This window comes from Phasianus colchicus, chromosome 4 (assembly GCF_987193195.1).
Source record: "Phasianus colchicus chromosome 4, bPhaCol1.hap1.1, whole genome shotgun sequence".
Classification (NCBI taxonomy): domain Eukaryota; kingdom Metazoa; phylum Chordata; class Aves; order Galliformes; family Phasianidae; genus Phasianus; species Phasianus colchicus.
In genome coordinates, this window is record NC_143439.1 from 13,612,872 (window position 1) to 13,633,959 (window position 21,088).

Sequence of the window (21,088 nt, forward strand, 5' to 3'; positions counted from 1 at the left end):
CACTACTCCTCCCTTCTCATTTTTCTGGCATACTTTTTTGAACCATCAGTCATATCAGTGATCATAACTACAGGAACCAAAAGCACACTCCAAAACATATATAAACGCACATCCATATATACATGTAGTTTTCATATAACTGCTATATCTTTGGGAGTCAGCCATGCTAATCCACAAATTCTGACTGGAGGATTCTCCAATACCTTAATGACTCAGCCGAATAAATGCAATTAACATCTATTTTACATGACAGGATTAGTTTGATCTTGTCTAATTCGGCTTTCCAATCTAACTATAGCTCATGAAACTAGAAGTTTGTTTCATTGGACTATTTGATGTAGAATAAATACTACTTTCTTTGTAAATAATTGTGACATGAATAAATCCTTTGTAACAATAAAAATGAGTGGTTTGCTTGACTAAAGAAGTGAACACTTGTGCTTCCAATACAATACGATGCCATATGGGAAACAAAAGAATTGCCAGAAAGCCTTTCTGGTGACATATTGAGGTCAATGTGAATCTGTTTCTGGCAGTCCCAAGATGCCATTTGCAAACATTTAGCTTATGGGTGCTGTGGAACAAAAAAAAAAAAAAAAAAAAAAAAAGACTGATTCTATTAAATGATTCTTGTAGCTAGTCAAGACTATATAAGTACTCTCAGTAATGTTCAGTACTGCTTAAAAATTTTGCTTATTTTAGACTACCGAGATGACCAGTGCTGCCTCCACAACACTGCTCATTGAAGAACAGTTACCTTTAATACTGGTTTTGTTTTTCACAAGTCATCTTCTATTTCCCTTTCAATAGCTCTTCTGCCCACTCTCCTGCTTCCCTCAGATTTCAGTGCAACCCTTTAAGTTAATATTCCCTAGGGTAGTGAAAGCAGAGTATATACTGTTTGTTTAGGAAAAAATAAGACAAGAACAATAATAATAAAAAACATAAAACTTAATTATAAAACATAAAAATATTACTCTGTTTGATACTAGATAGCTTGTGCATGTGCATGGAAAACATTTCCATCTCCAACACCATTAAAAACATTAAATCAGAATTTTTCTGTGAATTCAGTATTTGTAAAAATTCAAAAGGTGAAAGAAGACAGTACAGGACAAAGCAGCATTTCAATCAGTGTGTCGTATGTACTGACAGGTACTAAATGAAGGCATGTTAGGTAAAAACCTGAAGCTAGTAGTATGACATTTCTAGAATTAAAAAGAGAAAAATTGTAAACTATATAATTTCCTTTTTAAAAATCTCTGTTAAATTCTCTAATTTCTGTAGTTGTAAATTGAATGACGTATCTAAACAAAAGAAAGCAATTACTGTTTTATGCTTGCATGACCCAGAGTAAATAAATGATCCTAATGACAGGTACGGAAAATACAAATAATAATACAGTGTTGACATTGATCTCTCTACCTTTCTTGTGGTTCTAATTTGTTTTAAAATAAAAAATGAGTTGGCATTCTAAATTATAGTGGCACATCTTTTCTTTGTAGACCAGGGAATTACTCTTAAAATTCAACAATGTATGGTAAGAAATCAAACTAACGGGATGAAAAGGAATTCCTTTTTACTGCCTCATTGTATCCACTGGAGCAGCTTGAACATTTTTCCTTCTATTTTCTTTTTTGTTTGTTTGTTTGTTTTGGTTTTTTTTTTTTCTATATTTACACAAGTTCAGCATTTTTTTAGCTGATAAAAAAAGAAAGTGTACAGGGGACATTTTATTTCAGTTTAAACATATAAGATCTATGACCAAGAACTGCTTTTACTAGCCTCTGGTCAACATATACAATAAGCAACAGCCGAAAATCTGTTGAAAGATTATAATAGGCTTCATTTTCCTAGGACTGGCTACAAAAATTTTCACCTAAATTCATACCCACGATAATCTAACTTATTTTTATTGATAGAGGTGGTCAGTATAAAACCTAACATAATTTTTCTTTCATAGGTGGTAAGGAGATAACAGGGAATATTATAATATTAACAAAAATTAGTATCCATTACTTGACCAATGTGAAAAGAAACCTAGAATGAAGACCAAGAAAAAACTTCTGGAAAGTTAGTTGGAAACTACTATGCTACTCATGTTTATCAGATTCTGAAAAACTGTTATTTCTGTGAGAGCTACAGCTAGGGAGAGGTAGCTGCTTTTTTCTTGTTTCTTAGGTCATAGTTTTATTATTTCTTCCCCAATGTTCCTCTTGTCTTAATTAGTTAAAGCTTTTATAGAGAAGAGTATTATTTTAATTTTCATATTGCATAAAGCAGAAGAACTAGTGGAAAAGTTTAAAGAAAATGAAAATAATGCCCATTAAAGTAATTTGCAACTGAAAATGTGTGAAAATATTGGCTTCAGACATGCTGAACAAGTATTAACAAAAAGAATTCTGAGAAATCTGCCTTTTGGCTTCAATATGGCACAGTGCAAAAGATGAGAGGAAAGTTCTCAGAGTAGAAAAGGTACAACAGAATTTTATAAGTAATTATTACAAAAAAAAAGACACTGCTAGAATTATGATTACTTGCTACCTTCATCTTAGGATCATTACTGCCAAGATAGACTAATAATGCAATTACTTTTAGAAGAAGTTCTTATTTTGCTGAATTAACAGAATTGGTAGATGTACAATTTAATATGCAAATTGAAAAAGGGGTTTGAAGAATTCTGGCAAGAGCTCCCTTTTTATTTGGGTGTACTCATTATTCTAAAAGGACTTTAGGTACATTTCTTTAACTTAACTAACTCTTATTTCTTTCTGTCAAGTAGTGGCTCTTACCATAATTGCTACAAATTAAGATTTTCAAAATTGCTGAAGAGAGTTAAGTGTTCAATGCACTGAACAGTCAGATGGAGAAAAGTGTGTTACACTCAATTTGAAACTTACACACAAATAATTGTGAAATAAGTGCAATCTGGATTTTAAGAATCTCTTCTTTAATAAACTTTAAACCATCCATGAAATGTTTCAGATTTTTAAAAAAATTTCTTTCGATTTTGTAGGTAAAAAGATAAAGTCATTAGACACTACTTTCAATGACCAAGAATCATATTCCATCAATAGCCCATGGAATTGGATGGATGGATGGATGGATGGATGGATGGAAGGAAGGAAGGAAGGAAAGGAAGGAAGGAAGGAAGGAAGGAAGGAAGGAAGGAAGGAAGGAAGGAAGGAAGGAAGGAAGGAAGGAAGGAAGGAAGGAAGGAAGGAAGGAAGGAAGGAAGGAAGGAAGGAAGGAAGGAAGGAAGGAAGGAAGGAAGGAGATACTAAGGAGTTGTTTAGTGTAAGATGAGGAGTCACTTATAAGTCATATTTTTTGTTGCTGTTAAAGAAATCACCAACTGAGAAGTTCTTTTCATAATTTTGGATCTTCCTGTTGGAAACTTTCTGTGTGTTACAACCTACTTTAAATACCATGAAAAACTTAAATAGAATATTTAAATATTTTTAAAACAACCAAGGCATGGCAGAACATTATATGAGCCTTGAATCATATTGTGTCTTAATTAGAACAGATTTGATGTTCAATGTAAGATAATTTTTGCATTTTAAATATTTTTACTGTGTATTAACAAAAAAAAAAAAAAAGAACAAACACAAACAAACAAACAAAAACAACCCTTGGAACAGTTTCATCAACATGTAATGCTGAGGAAAGATGACTCTGGAGAAAGGAGGACATATCTTAGAAAGACATGAATGAATTTTTACCTGAACTATGGCAGTCAGGCTTAAGAACTTTTTTTCCATATTTGAGAGATTTTATTCAAGCATTTCATTTCATTCATTGGTTCAGATGCTCAATGTTGATATTTTTATATTCCAGCTTGAATTATTAAGTTTCCAAGTTTCATTTCTCCTTCTCACTACAAGAAAATCTGTGGGTTGGCTCTGAAGAGCAGAACTTATTTCTATAATCTCAGGTGCTTCCTTTTTATTTATTTTTTAAAATATCTGCTGATGTGACATAATACAGAGGCTTGTTATTGCATCAGACTATTAGTATTTAGATGTCTAAATTTAATCTTCAGCCACTTCTTTTCAATGATACATTTTGGTCTAAACCACACTTAGTTATACCAAGAGAAACAATTTTATGGAATATGCCCTCAGCAATGAAACCTTCAGAGTCATAAAATTTATGAATTCTCCTTCTTGGCTTAGGTAAAGACTGAAACCATTTTAATCTAAGGGAATAAATATTTGATCTTACTGTGCCAGATAAAAGCACACATCCCTGTAATTTTTGTTTTCAAAACTTTCAAGAAGTACTTTATTTAGAAAAAGTACAGCACTTACTTTACTGTCCCTGCTTCAAGGTATGTGTTATAGCACTGTGTTTCTGCAGATTCATCAGCATATAGTTAATAGAAAGATGATGAAGTGATAGAAAATGAAGAATGAAACCATAATAATCCTAGATATCTACAGAGTCCTAGCAGTGCTTAGCAACGTAATGCATTAGTGATATGAAAGCCAATGAATAGCAAATGTAAGATTTGTTGTTAGTTTTGAAAAACAGTTCCAAGGCTTTCAGCTTCTCAGTAGCTACTACATTTTAATATTTTTCCTTTTTCTTATTCTTAACCACTTCATATATATCTTAATGCTTCATTTCACTACAATCCGACTCTTCTAGAATCTTCAAAGCTGCGAAATATTTTCAAGGAAAAAGGAAACAGACACAGAACTCCTCTCAAAATTCTCTTATTGTTTTGAAATGTCACAGGATCAGGTCTTGGTAAAAGAATACTATGACACCAAGTATTTGGATGTCTAGGCCTACATCCTATGAAAACCAGATCTCATTCATTAAATTTGAATTTCTGAAAATAATTCATTTTCCAGTAACTTTCAGTAGGTTAACAAATACAGATACATGGATATGTAAAGGGACCTTCATGCTGAATGGCCAGAAAATAGTTCAGAAATCAAAGTTAGAGGACTACATTAGTGGTCAAATACTGTATTAATATATTTCTTCTCTTCAAGCTGATTAGTTCTGCTAAGCACCTTGAGTAATGTCCAAGCACAAGTTCCTACGAGTACTTATCCTACAGGGAAATACTATGCACTATAGAAACAGGAATCTCTTCCATGTGCCCTATAGATACCTTTTACACAATCACCTGCAGTTTAGAATTAGGGTCCTTCTGATGTAGATCATATTCGTTTCATTAAACTTAATTGGGGAGTGCAAGCTCTTTCATGCATACATAGGAATCCAAAAAATAATGTGCTTGTCAGTAGAAACAGCAGCTCAATTCATCTTAGTATGCTCAATCACAACCTTGTACAATAATGTTGCTCTCCCCCAGAGAGGAACAGAATGTTTCCTTTTGTCTTCATTTAGTGTTTGCCATTTGCCCTTTATAAATAATATGCTGCAGATAGGAATCCTCCTGCTGCTAAAATTAAAACATTGTTTCCCTTTCGGCATCCAGGGATCTGCAAGACAACATGAAGAACTGGTGCATGGGACCCTTTTCAACAAGAAAAAAAATGAAAGGCTGCATTTTAGCTTTGGCTCCTGATTTGCTTTTTAACAAATAATACTTTTGTCTTATACTGCACGTGCAGCATTCCTTGTCGAAAAGGTGTCCCTGATGTACCTGTGGGGAACCTATGGTAAGGGAAGAGCAAGTTTATGATCATACATCTTACTCTGAGTATGCAGAGCTGTAGAGGAAATTGCTGCAACTCCGGCAGCCTCCAAGGAAATATTATTCATTATGTATTTACAGTTATTGGATTAAAACTTTGTAATGTGCTCTGTTCAATTAATAATAATACAGAGCAGAACGAGCTATGAAATGCATTGTGCCTTTTAAAAGATCTAATATAAGAAAAGACAAGCAGTTTGTCCTAATGAATGCATCTAATTGGTGCACTTTATTATAAAACACTGGAACAGCATTTTTCACTAGGCAGTTCTATTTGTAACAGGCTGTCTTCAGCACGTCAGAGAGTAATAAATGTGCTGCAGACTAGAGCTGCTGACTAGCATTTCTGGAGCCCCAGGAAGCTAGTGGAAGTTGTTAGCCGTTACAAGGAGACCTTCCAGATCCTACAGAGGGATGAATGTTTGCACAGGGATCTGGTAGAACGTGTTTATGTGACCCAGTATCCGGAGATATATGCCATCAGAACACAATCTCCCATGCATAGCCACGATAATCAAACAGTCACAACAACAAAGGGTTGCTCCTTCTTTGTAGTACCCCCAGTGACTTTCATAGTACTGATATACAAAAGAGGCCTCGACAAAGTAGTTTTCACAATAATAACTTGAAACAGACATATGATTTATGTATGACTGTAACTCACTGTCCACGCTGTCCTTTGTTCATTTTTGATGAATGTAAAGAGAAAGAATGAAAGAATGCACATGCAAGATTTCTTTTGAGTTATAAGAAGAAACAAAAAGCCCTAGAGGCACTGCTGAAAACACACCTGAAAGCCTTAGAGGAAAACAGTCAACAGTCAATATCCTTCTGGAAGGACTCAGGACTCATTTAGAAAATGATATGACAGTGTTAAAACAAATCAGTTTAGATAATATCAAATCTATGCAGAAATAAAATCTATAGTGAAGAAATAGAATACTATGACAGGAGTGAGCTTTGACCCACTATCTCTTTGTTTGCATCTTAAATAAGTAAAAAGTAGCTTTCAGTTCCTAATTGTCAAAAAAGCTGAGGTTAGAAAGAAAGTAAGCTTCCCTTGAAAAAAATAAATACTTTCAGCTGCAGAAGACTTCAGCCCTCATATAAGGAAGCCTGTCAGTCTTAACGGAAGCCTTCATTTCTTTCAGTTTTCCCTCTAAAGAAGTGTCCTGCACTTCTCTCTGGGGCTCACAGTCCATTAGCCTGAACCTGGGAAGCACATCTCCCAGCTTTATGGTGTTATTCAGACTAACTGTATTAATCTGCCATAATACACTTTCCCATAATAAGATGGATCCACCCTATCGCTTTTACTAATTTATCTGAAAGAACAGAGGCTTCCACAAGGGCTGCTGGGGCACTGAGATCTATCGCATTCCAAGCCCTGTTTCTCTCTCACAGAAAGAGATAAAGAACATGACTGTGTGGGGAGATCATGAATGTGTATTTACCTCATTTAATGCCCCTCTGAAAGGTATTTTTATGATTGTGAAGTAGCAAAAGCAAAGTCATGGGACACAAGCAAAAATGATTTGTATATCTATTTGTGCTATGAATCTAAGATAAAAATGTTTGAATAAAATAAAAGAATAGGAATCAAGCAAGCATAACCATGCAACTAAGAAACTGACTAGCCTCAATCACATCACATTGAATTTTCATAGCGTGAAAGTGATGCTTTAAGGCCAAACCTAATAGAAGGTAAGTGGAAATTCTGGTCCATGTGCACGTTACAGTACAGCACTCTGCTGTCCAGATCTTCAGCAGTGGCTAAGGCTCGTATGTACAAAGTACAAAACAGCCCATGGAAAGCTGACAAGTCTACCATGTTAACACACAATCCTGGCCATTCATTACAGTGTCAAGATGAAATAGAAGAAATTAAATTGATGATTTCACTGGGAAACAAACAAACAAACAAACAAACAAAAAAAGCTAATGTAATTCACAGCATATTTACTATAATCTGCTGTCTCTTCCTGCCCAAGGGTGATTGTTCTGGGAATAATTTTGTTGATTAAACGAGTCCAAGTAACCATGCATCAATGCAAGATGCTGGCATTGGACCATTTTGCACAGCATTTGGACTATTGTCCTCATTTTATTAATATACTTTTCTAAGCCAATGTTTCTAAATCTTATTTTCCTTATCCTATGACCACCTCTCTATAATGTTATTTGTAGCCATGCTAACTAATTTGGATCGTGATCTGTATGCCATTGCAACCCAAAAAGTCTAGGGCCACTGCATGCCCTATTTAAGGGAAGCAGCAGGGCCAGAAGGGTGGATGGAATTGAGTTAGGAAGACTTTCTACTTGTAGTATTGTCTCTTCATGAGGCCCTGGAGCACACATTAACCTCCCAAGCATTATTTAATGCTGTTCCCCCTATGCTCAGTTCCCCCTCAATAAATTTGCTTGTATTATAGCAGTCCTTATGGGTGGTTTGGCATTATAGGTCCCTCAGGAATCAGAATTTCATCAGGGAACTATGCATTTCAAAAAATAAACCCTTTATTATAATTCAGAAATTTTACTGAAGACTTCAAAAAGCTGACTTTTTTTTTTTTTTTTTTTTTTTTTTTTTACAATGGGAGTGTATGGCCTCTTGACATTCAATAGACAACAAGGCAAAAAAAGCAAAACAAACCAAAGAAAAACAAAACTGAAAGCCTTCTCTTTTGCACCTTTGATGACAGGAAATGAAAGAAAAGTGCGAGATTCCTATCTAAAAACAGTGGTCCAAATTAAGATTTCTTATACTATGGAACAATCTGCTTAATAGGTCATAAATAAATTATAATTATTCTACCTACACAGCTGAAATGCAAACCTGAATTAGCTCAGCTTGATGGAAAGTATTTGTGTATCTTGTAATGAAGCCTGTGTCATTTAAAGGCCTATTTTGCCCTGCATTTTCAATTGATTGAGCCTGAATTGAAATGCTTCCTTTTGGGTCAGAGGCTGGTGTTGGCCTTTTAACTTGCTGTGCAAGAGCTCCCAGGCCTGAACTTTGTCAAGCATAAATGTCAATAAAGTAGTCAAAGAGTTTGGCTTATTTCAGTCAAGAAATCTTTTTTTTTTTTTTTTTATATTCTAATACATGCCAACATAAAAAATAAACTAAAACATACAGGGCAGATTCCCCTATGTTTTATTACTGCAATACGTACAGAACTGTAATTTCATAGAATAAGTGCATAATGCACAGACATCTCTGATGGCAGTTTGTAAGAAGGATGTGAACAGTGTATGATTATTATCATCTATTTTTCTATCATTGGAAGGTTCACGATAATTTTTGTTTTCATTTTCATGAAGAATACTATAAGATACAAATACAGATAGGTAAAAAACAAAATGGAAAAATAAATACTGAAAATTAAAAAGAGGGTTTTGTGCAGGAACTCTACTGACGTATACAATATTTTGTTATTCCTTTTGGTCTGAGCTAAATTTCAGCAGTTTCTGCATATAGCATGGTTCTCAAGAGGCCACAACAACCATGTCCAGATGAGCAGAGGAAGATGTGAGCAACAGAGGTGTCATATTTCAAAGTATTGTTCAGTCATTGTTTTACCCCAAAGAAACCTCGTGACTAACTATACTCATTGAATACTAAATATACTGAAATATACTAAATACTAAATATACTAAATTACTGCTCATTATTCTAGCACCATGGATTTATAATGCATCAGCTACCATATGTTAAGATGTTATAAAAAACACTCAGATTGATTTCTGCTTGCCTTAGTAAGATAGAGTAGATACCTTTATATTTTGGGAAGTGACTTCTCCACACAGCAAGTTTCTTGGCTATAGAAATCTAGTGAAAGCATTGTAAAAGAGCAGAAGAGTCATTCCTGTTAGATTATAGGGGTTTATTATTCGTAGTTTCATGGGTCTTGGTGTTCATTTTTAAAATATCTTATCTTAATTAGCATTTTTTCCATGATTCAAGCACGCTCACTTTCTTCTACATGAGTGAAAATAAAGTTATTTTATTAAAGAATGAAATGCAAATATGGACTCTCAGAAGAGGTGAAAAAAGCAGTATTAAATATATTTCATGGCTTATGTAAGTTGCTGTGAGACAACTAAAAGCTGTCTGACTATATTATCATACTACTCTGCCTATATTACACTACTTGTGATTTATTAATATGATTTTATAATTTCTGGTTGGCTGGAGTGCAAGGCTAAGGGAGCTTCCTTCTGCTCAGTACATTGTTCAAAGCTAAGTTCTATGTGATGAACAGCAGATTTTTGCAAATAGGATTCATATAATTAATTTCCTAACAAATTATAGTGCAAAATTAAAATCAAGTTCTAAATTTACCCATTAATTTTGACACAATTTGGAAAGAAAGAAAATATCTACTTGAAATTAAATGAGCAGTCATTTAGGGAGGCAGTTTGATGTATTTAAATTTATCACAAAAATATTGATTTCTGAATTTCTGATTTCCGTAAAAACCCAAGAGCAAATACTGAGTGTTCTAATGGGGAATAACGGGTTATTTTAGTCATGCGTGGTCTGGTTTTGGAAACAAATGCATCCCTCAGGAAGATATCACTGTCCAAATAGCTGAGTAGCGAGGATGCTAGCGAGAGAGCAAGCAAGAGAGAAAACAGCCAACAAGTGCTTACGCTGCCAACTGTTAATACAAACAGAATCCAAAGGTAAATGCAGGTCCTTAAATGCTGCCTCGGTGGTATTTGATCAGTTGCATCTGAGGCACATTTGCACATAAACAGGTCTGGGCATGTAGTACTAAGTGGAAGAACGTACATAGCCACCATAGCACAGCCAACCTCCATGCCAGGCTTCAAAGCACACCTGGCGTGCCTCTCTGAGGAGAAATAAGACTGTGCCAGGCACCACCTCCTTCATCTCCTACTGGTAAAAACTGTCTCCGTATCAATGCCTGTGTAAATTCCTGTGAAAGCACATGTCCTTATGAAGTATGCGTACGCTATCAAAACATAAAAGTGCCTGAATCTGTACTATACAGCCCTGCTGTGTCCAACAGACTCATAGCTGTTACTTAGTTTAGAAACTGAAGCCACCCAACTATGTCTTGTTCAATTATTTATTTCTCATATACAATTACTTCATCTCCAAGGATATGAATGTGATATCACTCAGCTGTTTACCCCTCATAAACCATTTTACTACACTTATGTACGTCAATTCAACACAGGAACCTGTAATAGCCTTATTAAAACCGGTCATTACAGTCATCTTATTGCTCACGATTGATAACAGGACTGAAAGATAATAAAAGCATGATGTTTCAAAAGTGAGCAATAAAAAAGTCACAAAAGAAAAAAATAAAAATTTTATTATGCACTGTCAAGAATGTAAATAGTTTCAAAAATGATACTGTCAAACCGTTTGGGACACATATCAGTGCAATTTCATCTCAAAAAGAGAAAATAGAAATAACTTTTCAATGCAGGCTGATGGTTTATAAAATCAGTACAGACTACGTTGTGTTCAATGATCTGTGTTGAGTTATATCAGGACAAGTTTGGGACACTAGCTCTAAACAGAGACTGCAGAACAAAAATCTGTCCTACTGCAGAAATGGATGTAGACTGTTCTGAAAGTAATGCCTCTTATTTATTTCCATTGACATACAACAGAAGCAATGAGCATTCTCGGTAGAGCATATTCTCAACTACTAAACAGTAGTTTTCAACACACTCAACACCACCATTAACTATGCACTTTCACAAGCAATGAACAAGAGCCTGCATGCTGGGCTTGTAATAATCTGCACAAGAGGAGGTGACCCACTATCACTGTTGTTGCTGCTGATATGCACCACTCACCATCACACCATGCCCAAAACCACTGTTTGGTCTCCAGAAACGTTCAACAAGCATGGATAAATGTCAATGGGTTCAGTTTTTTCCACATGGAGGTATTCACTGATACCTCTTTGCTTTACTTGCACTTCCGTGTCAGACACCATTTTGTCAGACTGCCCCTCTGCTGCCATCTGTCACATGGCAACATGTAATGGGACATTGGCAGTAAGGCTCAAACTATACTGCCACACCACCAACATCTGCCTCTGACATTTTGGGCCAGCATAATAAAATTGAAGACATTACTTTCACATCAGCCCTGGTAAAATGTATCAATTTAGGAAGCAATATTCTCCACAGTGAAATAATCAGTCTACATTTCTATACTCTGAAAAAAAAACGTATTTTTAATTTTCAACTTTCTGGAAATATTTCTTATCTATAAAAATAACATACCTCTTCTTTATTGTTTCATTGTGTTCCAAGCTTTATTTATGTGACAGTCTTCGCAGCACAAATATTTATGTATGAGATGATGAAATTCTGTTTCAAGAATATCTTCACAGGGGTTTTGGAAATGCACTTCTTGGGAATGTTTTGGAAAGCAGAATGCAGTTACTTAACTGTTGCATGTCCACGACCTTTTAGATACCTGCATATGTGTTCAACCACAAGTGAATCTCGAATTGTATGAAGATTACTGTGAGTAGAATCTTTCATATCTTTTTTCTTTATTATTATAATTTAATGTCAAAATTCCGCTTGGGTTGTATTTTTGTCACATTATATGCAATTCCTTTTGCGAAATCTGCCCTTATGTCACAGGTAGGGCTGTCACTTGTATTTCTAACATTTTACATTTCTTTCTTTCAGTTGTATCGAAGAAAAAAAAAAAAGAAAAAAAAAAAAGAAGGAACAAAGAAAATTGGGAGTTTTAACAAGTATTTCCTGCTTCATTAGTAACAAACAGAAACTGAAATATCGTCTTTTCCTGATTGCTGAGAACAACAACAAAAAAAAATAGTTTAATTTACTCAACACAATTTCACGTACCAGCTCTGAAATTTTGAAACTTTGTCAAGATGTCTAAAGAAAAACTGAAATTCTTTTGGAAAAAATAAAACATTATTGTAACTAATGCTGTCCCTTTTCTTTTTTCCTGCCATTTTGCTTTCCAGTCTGTCCATAAGAATTACTACAGCTAAAATGGTTGCCCAGCTGTAATTATGCCTACAAAGGCTAAGTATTTTGATAGCTACTATGTCATAACATCAACACGTAAGACATTTTATTTTTTCTTCCTTGTCTCCCATGTTCATAATTTTATGAATATGTAGGTTGTTCCAAAAGTAATGCCACTTATTTATTTTCATGGTAACAACAACAGATTCAACAGATACAAAGAGAACAATAATACTACTTGATAGAGCACATTCTCAACTACAGAACACTAATTTTCAATAGTCACTACCATTAGTTAGGCGCTTTCAAAAGGGATGAACAAAAGCCTGCATGCAGCACTCATAAAAATCCACACCAGCAGAGGTGACCCACTGTTGCTTTTGCCAGTGCAGAAACATACTACGCACCACCTCACTGTGTTTACATGCACCATTTGGTCTCTGTAAGCATTCAGCAAGTGTCGATGAATGTCAGTGGGTGCATTTTTTTCCACATGGAGGAATTCGCTGAAATACCTTTGCTTCATACGCGCCTCCAGACACTGCTTTGTCAGACTGCCCCTCTGATGCCATCTGTCACATGGCAACAACATGTAATGGAATACTGGTGGGAAGGTTCAAGCTGTACATACCACCAATATCTGCCTCTGACACTGTGGGCCAACGTAATAAAATAAAAGCATTACTTTTGAAGCAATCTTTTTTTAGGACTAAATATGAAAGAAAACCAAAAACCTCCTAGAAAGTCATCAACATTTCAATCTGATGGTAAACAAGTTGCTTTAAAACAAGTTTTGTTTCCCCAGTCTTTGTTTCCTGATGTCTGGTTGAAAGATGAGATGCCTGACTCCTTTTAACCACTGTTGGGAGCACTGACATATGAGTATGAGCTAAACATATGTATCAGGAAGAAATCACAACAGTAGAAAGAGTGGAGATTGAATGATGAGATGTTGGCTCAACAAAGTAAGACTTATGATTAATTAAAGTAAGGGGAAAATATATTCTCTTACAGTGTAGGAATTTCGGGTGTGTTTTATCATTCAAACAAGTCAACATTTTGCAGTATTAGGCAAATACCATACCTGCAGCTGTTATTCATCAATTTTTGAAGATACAAGATAAAACTAAACCAGATTCTCACAGTCTTAATTTTTTTTCTTACTGCCAAGCCTTTCATTTTTCATCTTGACAGTGTTTCTTTAGAGAAATGATACAGTATAAACACTTTCTGAAGGAATTAAGAGACACATCTTAGAATCAAGACAGAAACCCTTCAGTCATGCCTGGAAGGAGCACACTCCATGAACATGCTGGGATTTGCCAGGCATTTCCACTCTGAGAAGCAGAGGGGCCAGCAGAAGGATCAGTAGAGGTGAGCATGTCACTGCCGATTAAAATAAGATGGAGCTGGACCTGTATCAGAAGTTTTTTATAAGCTGTCAGAACCATTTTCTTAAATTGTCATGATTTCTGACCTTAATTCAGATACACCTCATGTTCTACCAGAACTCAGCACAGTATCTGATAACTTCAGTGTGCTTTACACTAAAAGTGCGATTACAAGAATAACTATCAAGTGAATAGATAACGTGATATTTCAATTTACACTGCAACAAAGGCATGTATTTTTATTCACTAGTAAACCATTTTCTGGCTTTCATACAATAGTTCTAATGGAGTTGGGCAATATTTAAATCAAAGGATAAAAGATGAAAGGTTAATTATATACTAATGTTCAAATAATTTATATTAACAGCAGTTGAAAACAACAGGGCAAGAGGAAGCAGGTATTGAACAGAGTCAGAACATAGTTCTTTGCTATTTTAAAAATCGCTATGGGATGATTTTTGTGTTTATTTGTGCAGATATTGCATTACTTCTACTAACATCTATGAGACCACTAAATTTATCTATAGTAGAAGGGAAGATACTGCATTATTTTTGAGCCCAAGTGAAAGCCTTGGAGGTTCTCAGTGTATAACTATCTAAACAACACAGTAAAAACCCTCCAAAATCTTTGCATGTTCTCAATACTGTACCATAAGAAATTAACTGTCATTTTCAGAAGAAGGTGCTCTTTCACACAAAAGCTTTCTTTTTCCCAAGCTGCATAAACCACTGTACTGCTAACCCTCTTTCCAGCAGACAGTGTATACAGGACTGATGAACAGTGCCACCGCTGTTCATCCCCTGAACTAAGGACTGCTCCAAGCCAGTTTATCTTGCCAGGATAAATTAAGAAACACTAAGGTGTGTTGGTATGTTTGGGTTTTTTTCTTTTTTCTTTTTTTTTTTTTTCCCCCAGGATGCACAACACAAGGTATGTTCAACTGTGTGTTCAAAATGTGTATGCCATATCCCAGCCTCTGATGGGCATGAAAAGCAATGTTTAATATTTTGCTAATTTTGCTCTGGTTTGACTTTTCTTAACTGATTTGGTATACTACAATTGCACAACAGGAATGTGCTCATCAACACAACTCACTCCAGACAAGACTCCATTTCACCGAATAGAGACTGAGGAAAATCCTGGGAAACTCCAAAAACCTGAGGTCAGTTTTCGTAACAGTTTAAACTTAGTGTTCACCGTCTATTTTAAGACTTAGAAATTCAGTGACATTTATTTTCATTATTATTACAGTCTATACAAACTAGCCCATTTCTGAGGATGTATATTTTGCTAAAAAGACTTTATCTTCCAACAAATGGTTATTTCCTCCCTTCTTGCTTACAAATAATGTGGTTCATTATTAGTAAGGAAAATTTCAGTTTAAAAAGTTGCTGTGTTTCTCCACAGGAGAAAACCTGAAACATTATTTTATTTATCCAAAATAAATTATTTGAAAACAAATTGACTACAAGGAGCAATCACTGAGGATGGGAGAGTCATGCCTGAAAAACCAGGGCAGAACTATTTAATGAAATTATGCACTATTTCTTTTTTTTTTAATTATTTTCATTCTCTCCCTTTTGTTGCCGAGTTCACTTAGGGCTCAATTATGCAAGGCAGTGACAAAGCTGCCTCTTGACTTCTGTGTTACAAAACCAAGCCGTACTGCATTTCCTATTTATGTTTCAAACCTAGTTGGTATTCTCCTCATGCTGCCTCTGAGCACTTCCAGTACTGGCTGCATGTTTTCAAGAAGAAGGTCATTGTTCTTTTAGGATCATCAAATGATCATGTGTGAATCATGAATCAAGTCAGAAAACACGAGGGGAACATTCTCCTGGAAGACAACAGAACATATAACTTCTACAGTGTGAGTCAAATGACTCATTCCAAAAAGGAGACTCATTTTTCTAATATCGAGATGGCAGTCTGCAGATTTCCATATGTCAGTTTTGTTTCCCACTAAACTTTCATTAACCCAAGAAAGCACAAAGTGCTTTTGTTTTATGGTTAAGACCAGGTTAAGAATTTCTTCATAAGATCTCTTTACAGATAGGTCATCTATCTTTAAAGAGAAAGTCAAAATAGCCAGTCCCATATAGGTTTCACTGGTTGCACCATGATGTTTATCTGTATTTGCTTATTAATAGTATTTTTTAGAAGCTAAAGCTCACCTATCAAACACTGAAGATAACAGTGGCTACTATTGGCTATTTTTTATTAACCTTAGAGAGGTCAAGGAACTGGCAATTATTACTGATGTCTAGCAGCTATACTTGCTAACAGTCTCCAGAAGTTTCATACAGTTATCTCGTATTGTATTCATACAGTTATCTCGTATTGTTCTTAACCTTGCTTTTTTCTTTTAAATATTTTAACTAATGATATTGAAATACTTCATCTTGTACTAGGTTATCAGAATTTTTAAAAAGTGTAAATTCTGTCTTCCTAAAGTATTACTCACCTTCCTTGCTGGCAAAACAAATTACCCTATCTTGATGAAAACTATTTTAATTGTATATTAATGCCTCTAACTAATAATTAAGAATTAATAATACTTCTACAATTGTGTTTATTACTTTAAATTTCAAAGTAAAATCTAACTTCAGCTTAAGAACCCTACTATTGCATATTTTACAGGTGAAAAGCTGTTTTAGCATTTTCATTTTCCTTTTATATAACAGAGTAGACTCATAAAGGATTCTTGATCAAAACAAACAAAATATTGAAGCCTGAAAAGCAATCAGAAACAAACAGAAAAAAAAAAAATAATAATAATAATTCTATTTGCTTCCTCTGTAGAATAACAATCTGCAGCTGCTTAAAAGGAGATTTCAGAGTGGGTGATGATGCAATGTTGTGCTCATTTATTATGCAGGAGAGATCTGCTGTCTGAAAGCATCATGTATATTAGCATGAACTGCAGAGCTATTTCTTAGCAAGACACTAAAAAAACATCCCCCTGTAAATCACGGAGTCGTAGAATCACCAAAGTTGGAAAGGACCTACAAGATCATCCAGTTCAACTGTCTGCCTATCACCAGTAGAATAAATCTAAGACAATGGAATAAACTCCAGGGGATGTTTTTTCCAGGGACATTTTTGAATTTTTGAAACTGAAGATTAAAGAAAAAACAGATAGACGAGCATCTTCCAGTAGCATATCTCTTTAGGTCATGGAAAGCTGACCCCACCACATCCCCCATGGCACTGTTTTCTATTGTTCTCTAAGAACAATAACTACCTTCTACTAAAATGGCAACTTCCACAAAGAACCATGTCTAACTTTCACCAAAAAAAGAATAACCAAAACAGATTACTATCTAAAAGCATTTCTAGTTCTTTAGAAATGTTTTTAAATTTCTATTAGAACACCTAGAAAGGTTTAAAGGCTTTTTATAAACACAGTTCTACTGCAGGCTAATTGCAGCAATTACTGTTAACTCTTGAAGTGGGAAGAATGTCAAAGTTTTCATCCAGTGCTTCTTTATTATCTCAGGTTTGGGGTCCATATTTTGCTGTTCAATATTCTTCTTTTTTAAGCCTCTTTAATCCTGAACTTGAAATCCTCTCAGCCATTTGAATTAATGTTTTTTTTATTTATTAAAAATAAAAAATAAAAACACCCTAATAATGGTAAACAAAAACTCTTATTTCACTTATCAAGCAAACACATATTTTCTCTAATTTAAAGTAGGATTAAGAACATTTTGTCTACTTTTAAACTGTATGGAAATTCTAAAAGCAATCAAAGCTTTAATTCTGCTCAGCATAATTCTCCAACCTGACTCTTATGACAAAATTTTATTTTTAAAATTGTGCATACCCTACATTCTAAGTCTTTGATGGAACAGATCAATTTTACATTATTTCTAAGGCATCCTAATGATGCAAATACTAAGTATAATAGAAATTACCAAGCATTTCTATAGTGATTTGTTTCTTTTCTGGGTTTGTAAGCCATTAAAATTTTGTGTTTGGTTGCTTATAATTTGGGCATGCAAATGAAGTGGATGGAGCAAGCTTTTTTTTTTTTTTTTTTTTTTTTTTTTTTTTTTTTTTTTTTTTAAACTAGCCAGGTGGCAACCTTATTCTTCTGCCAACTTTCAGCGCCGACATGAGGAACCAGCTGAGACCTATCAGCCAGAAGTCAGACTGGCAGCTTTTGCCACCTACTCCTGTCCACCGGTGGTGCCAGAAGTGCTCTTGAATGTGTGAAAAGGGGGAACTTGATTACAATAAGCAGCTCTAAGGCAATTCAAAATTATACCCAGCAGTCCTCAATGTTAGCAGAGTGGAAAAAATAAATATCTTCTTCTCTCTACTGATTTAAATTCTCTCTACTGATGTAAATTTTTATTATTTTAGCCAGAAACATTCATTTTGTTGAAACAGTCATCACTTATTTATTATGTTTCCTACTGTCCTGAAATTCCAAGTTTGACTTTAATCCAGCTCTTGCCCTGTTTCTCTGCATCCTACAGAAGTCATTACTTCTACTGGTCATAGTGGTAGTATTTACCAAGAAGTGAGGCAGCCTTGCAAGAGAAGTCAATTTCCTAGTTTTATATCTGGACAAAAATAAAATTAACATTTATTGTTAATTATCACTATTTCTATCTTCTTTCACACCAGATCCTGCTGTTTTATTTTCTGCCATTTCATCCCCCCCTTCTTACTGACAGCCTACCCAAAGCATTTTACAATTAATTCTAATTCTCCCTCAATTCCTAAATGCAAGTAATTTTAATTTAACTGAAGTTTTGTATTATTTGATTTTCTCAGTTCACTAGTTTATTGCAGTGTTACCATACTGAAAGCTACCAATGGCATGCCTATTTTTTTTTCAAAGTGCAAACTTTGAAAACCTCCTTGAGGAAACTAAGTAGGTTTCTAGTCTTTTCTTTTGACAATTAAAGCTCTAAGGGTATTATGCATGACAAAACTGTTCTACCAGTGAAAGACATCAATCATACTCTACGGTAGAACTTAAATTTATGGCTACTTTTTAATGAAATTTTTTGTACTCACATCAGCCTAAGACTACTTTCAAATATATATGTATTTGATGCACGGAATTATCTGCTTTAACACATTCAGAAGGCTGTATACAAATGAGCATTTCTATTGAGATGAAAACTTAATACTGTCTTACAAAAGAGTGACCTCTCCTCCTCCTTCCTAAAGTCACTGATCTATAAAGATTTATAGTTTTGTGCTTGCTTCTTACAAGAGAGACTCTTCCTTTTGGAGTCTATAAAATTCATGTTGGTTTATTTCAGTGAAAGCATTATCAGGTTTGTTTACTTTTTTAGTGGCTTGTGTTTCTTTTACCTATCTGCTAAATGGTTTGTAAGTGATAAACACCTACAAAATGTTGCTTGTGGCAAGCTACATTTTCCGGTTTTACCCTTTCTGATTCTGTGGTTTATTAAAAGCCTTGCACTGCCTCAAGATAGTAATATCAGTGGTTCAGATTAATTTTTTCTGGTCTTTAGCCAAACAACCAGCTAATTTTGTCACTTGGCTAATTCAGTGATGTACCAGCAAAATTCATAATTACAGCTAAAAGTATTTGTACTAGTACTGCTTGCTAAGCTAAGGTTACTTCATGAGTACTATTTATCCCTCCTGCCCTTCAGTCCAGAGGAACATTTTCAATAAGAAGCATAAAATTAGATACTATCACCTCCACTTGTCTTATTCCTTTAAAACTCTTATTTCCTTTGTTTTTGTTTTTGGAATGGTTTCTTTTGCCTTTTTTGTTGTTGTTTTTTGTTTGTTTTTTGTTTTTGGTGTTGTTTTTTAAGCAAGAGATTAGACCAGATCCTAATATAAGTTACTCAGAAAGATATGCAAGGAAAGGATTATTTTTCCCCAGTTAGGAAATACAACTTTCAAGCAGGTTGCTTTAGGTAGAATTCAAAATCCACGCAACTGGCCTTGCGAGTTAAAGCTCTGTTAGATGGGTTAGAAAAAAAAAAAAACAACAACATATAAATGGTGATACATGATATTCTGGTTGTCACAGGAAAAGTAAGGCGAGCAATCCTTAAAGAAAACATGAGTTAAGCAGTATTTTATTATGATTGGCTATATTTTTGAATGAGTATGAGTTCCCAATGACAATTTCCATAAAAATAGAATAATTTTCACTTTTATAAAAGACATAATTGGGAGAAGGGGATTTTTAAGGCCTCAGTCCCTATTTAGCCCCATTAGAGGGTTGACCACCTAGTCAATACATCAGGTTCATCGCCACCACAGCCATCATCATCACTAAATAAGTCTGCATGAATGACAGAGGTTTCCCCTAAATATTACTGTGGGCTTTCTATGAAACAACATTTGGTTGGTACAAAGCAGTCAGAATAGGAGATTAAATGTTTGATAAAATGGTCCATAAATTTCCTAAGACTTGATAGAACGGCTCAGTGTTTCACTTTAGCAACTGCCAATTTCAAGAATTCTAAAACAAGTCTCAAAAAACATTAAAGTACTTAAAAGAGATAAACATTCCATTTTGAGTGTTAGATTGCTTTGTTTTCCCCTTGCTATTTGTGCGATGGGAATTCCTCTTTGCTCTTCTTACCATGTTCAAGTTTGAAAAAGGGAGAGAGAGACAAGAAGAGAAAAACCAGCTGGGGAGGAAGGCTTGGCAGGGAAGACCCCACAGAACAGGCCAGGAGAGCGCTGTTCCTCTGGCTGAAGCCAGGAGCAGCAGGTTGGGTACAGAATTAATCCCCAAGCACCTCCTGCTGCCACTGGAAGTACATAACAGCGCTAAGGGCTGCACATGTCCAAAGGCTGCTTCCCCAGCTGTTCTGAGATTAAAATTGAGCTCTGAAACACAGGAGGTGCTTAAGTGCCTGATGACACATCTGCACAGAGCAGCAGGGCTCGGCTGGTGTGCCGAGAGGCTGTGAAGCCACACTCCCTCCCTCCTTCTCCTGTGCCTCAGGCTGCAGAGCAGTCGCTTTGTGGCCCGCCCAGGGCCTAGCATCCTCTGTGTTG

At 35.1% G+C, this 21,088-nt stretch overlaps 1 long non-coding RNA gene across 1 annotated transcript in view; it reads right to left on the minus strand.

The window, feature by feature from the left end:
* Positions 1–707: 707 nt before the first annotated feature.
* The window catches only part of LOC149918067 (uncharacterized), an 80,350-nt gene continuing 59,969 nt past the window's right edge, over positions 708–21,088 (minus strand). The window contains exon 3 of the long non-coding RNA XR_016465828.1: positions 708–871. This is a non-coding gene — a long non-coding RNA (uncharacterized LOC149918067). The remainder of the gene's footprint in view (positions 872–21,088) is intronic.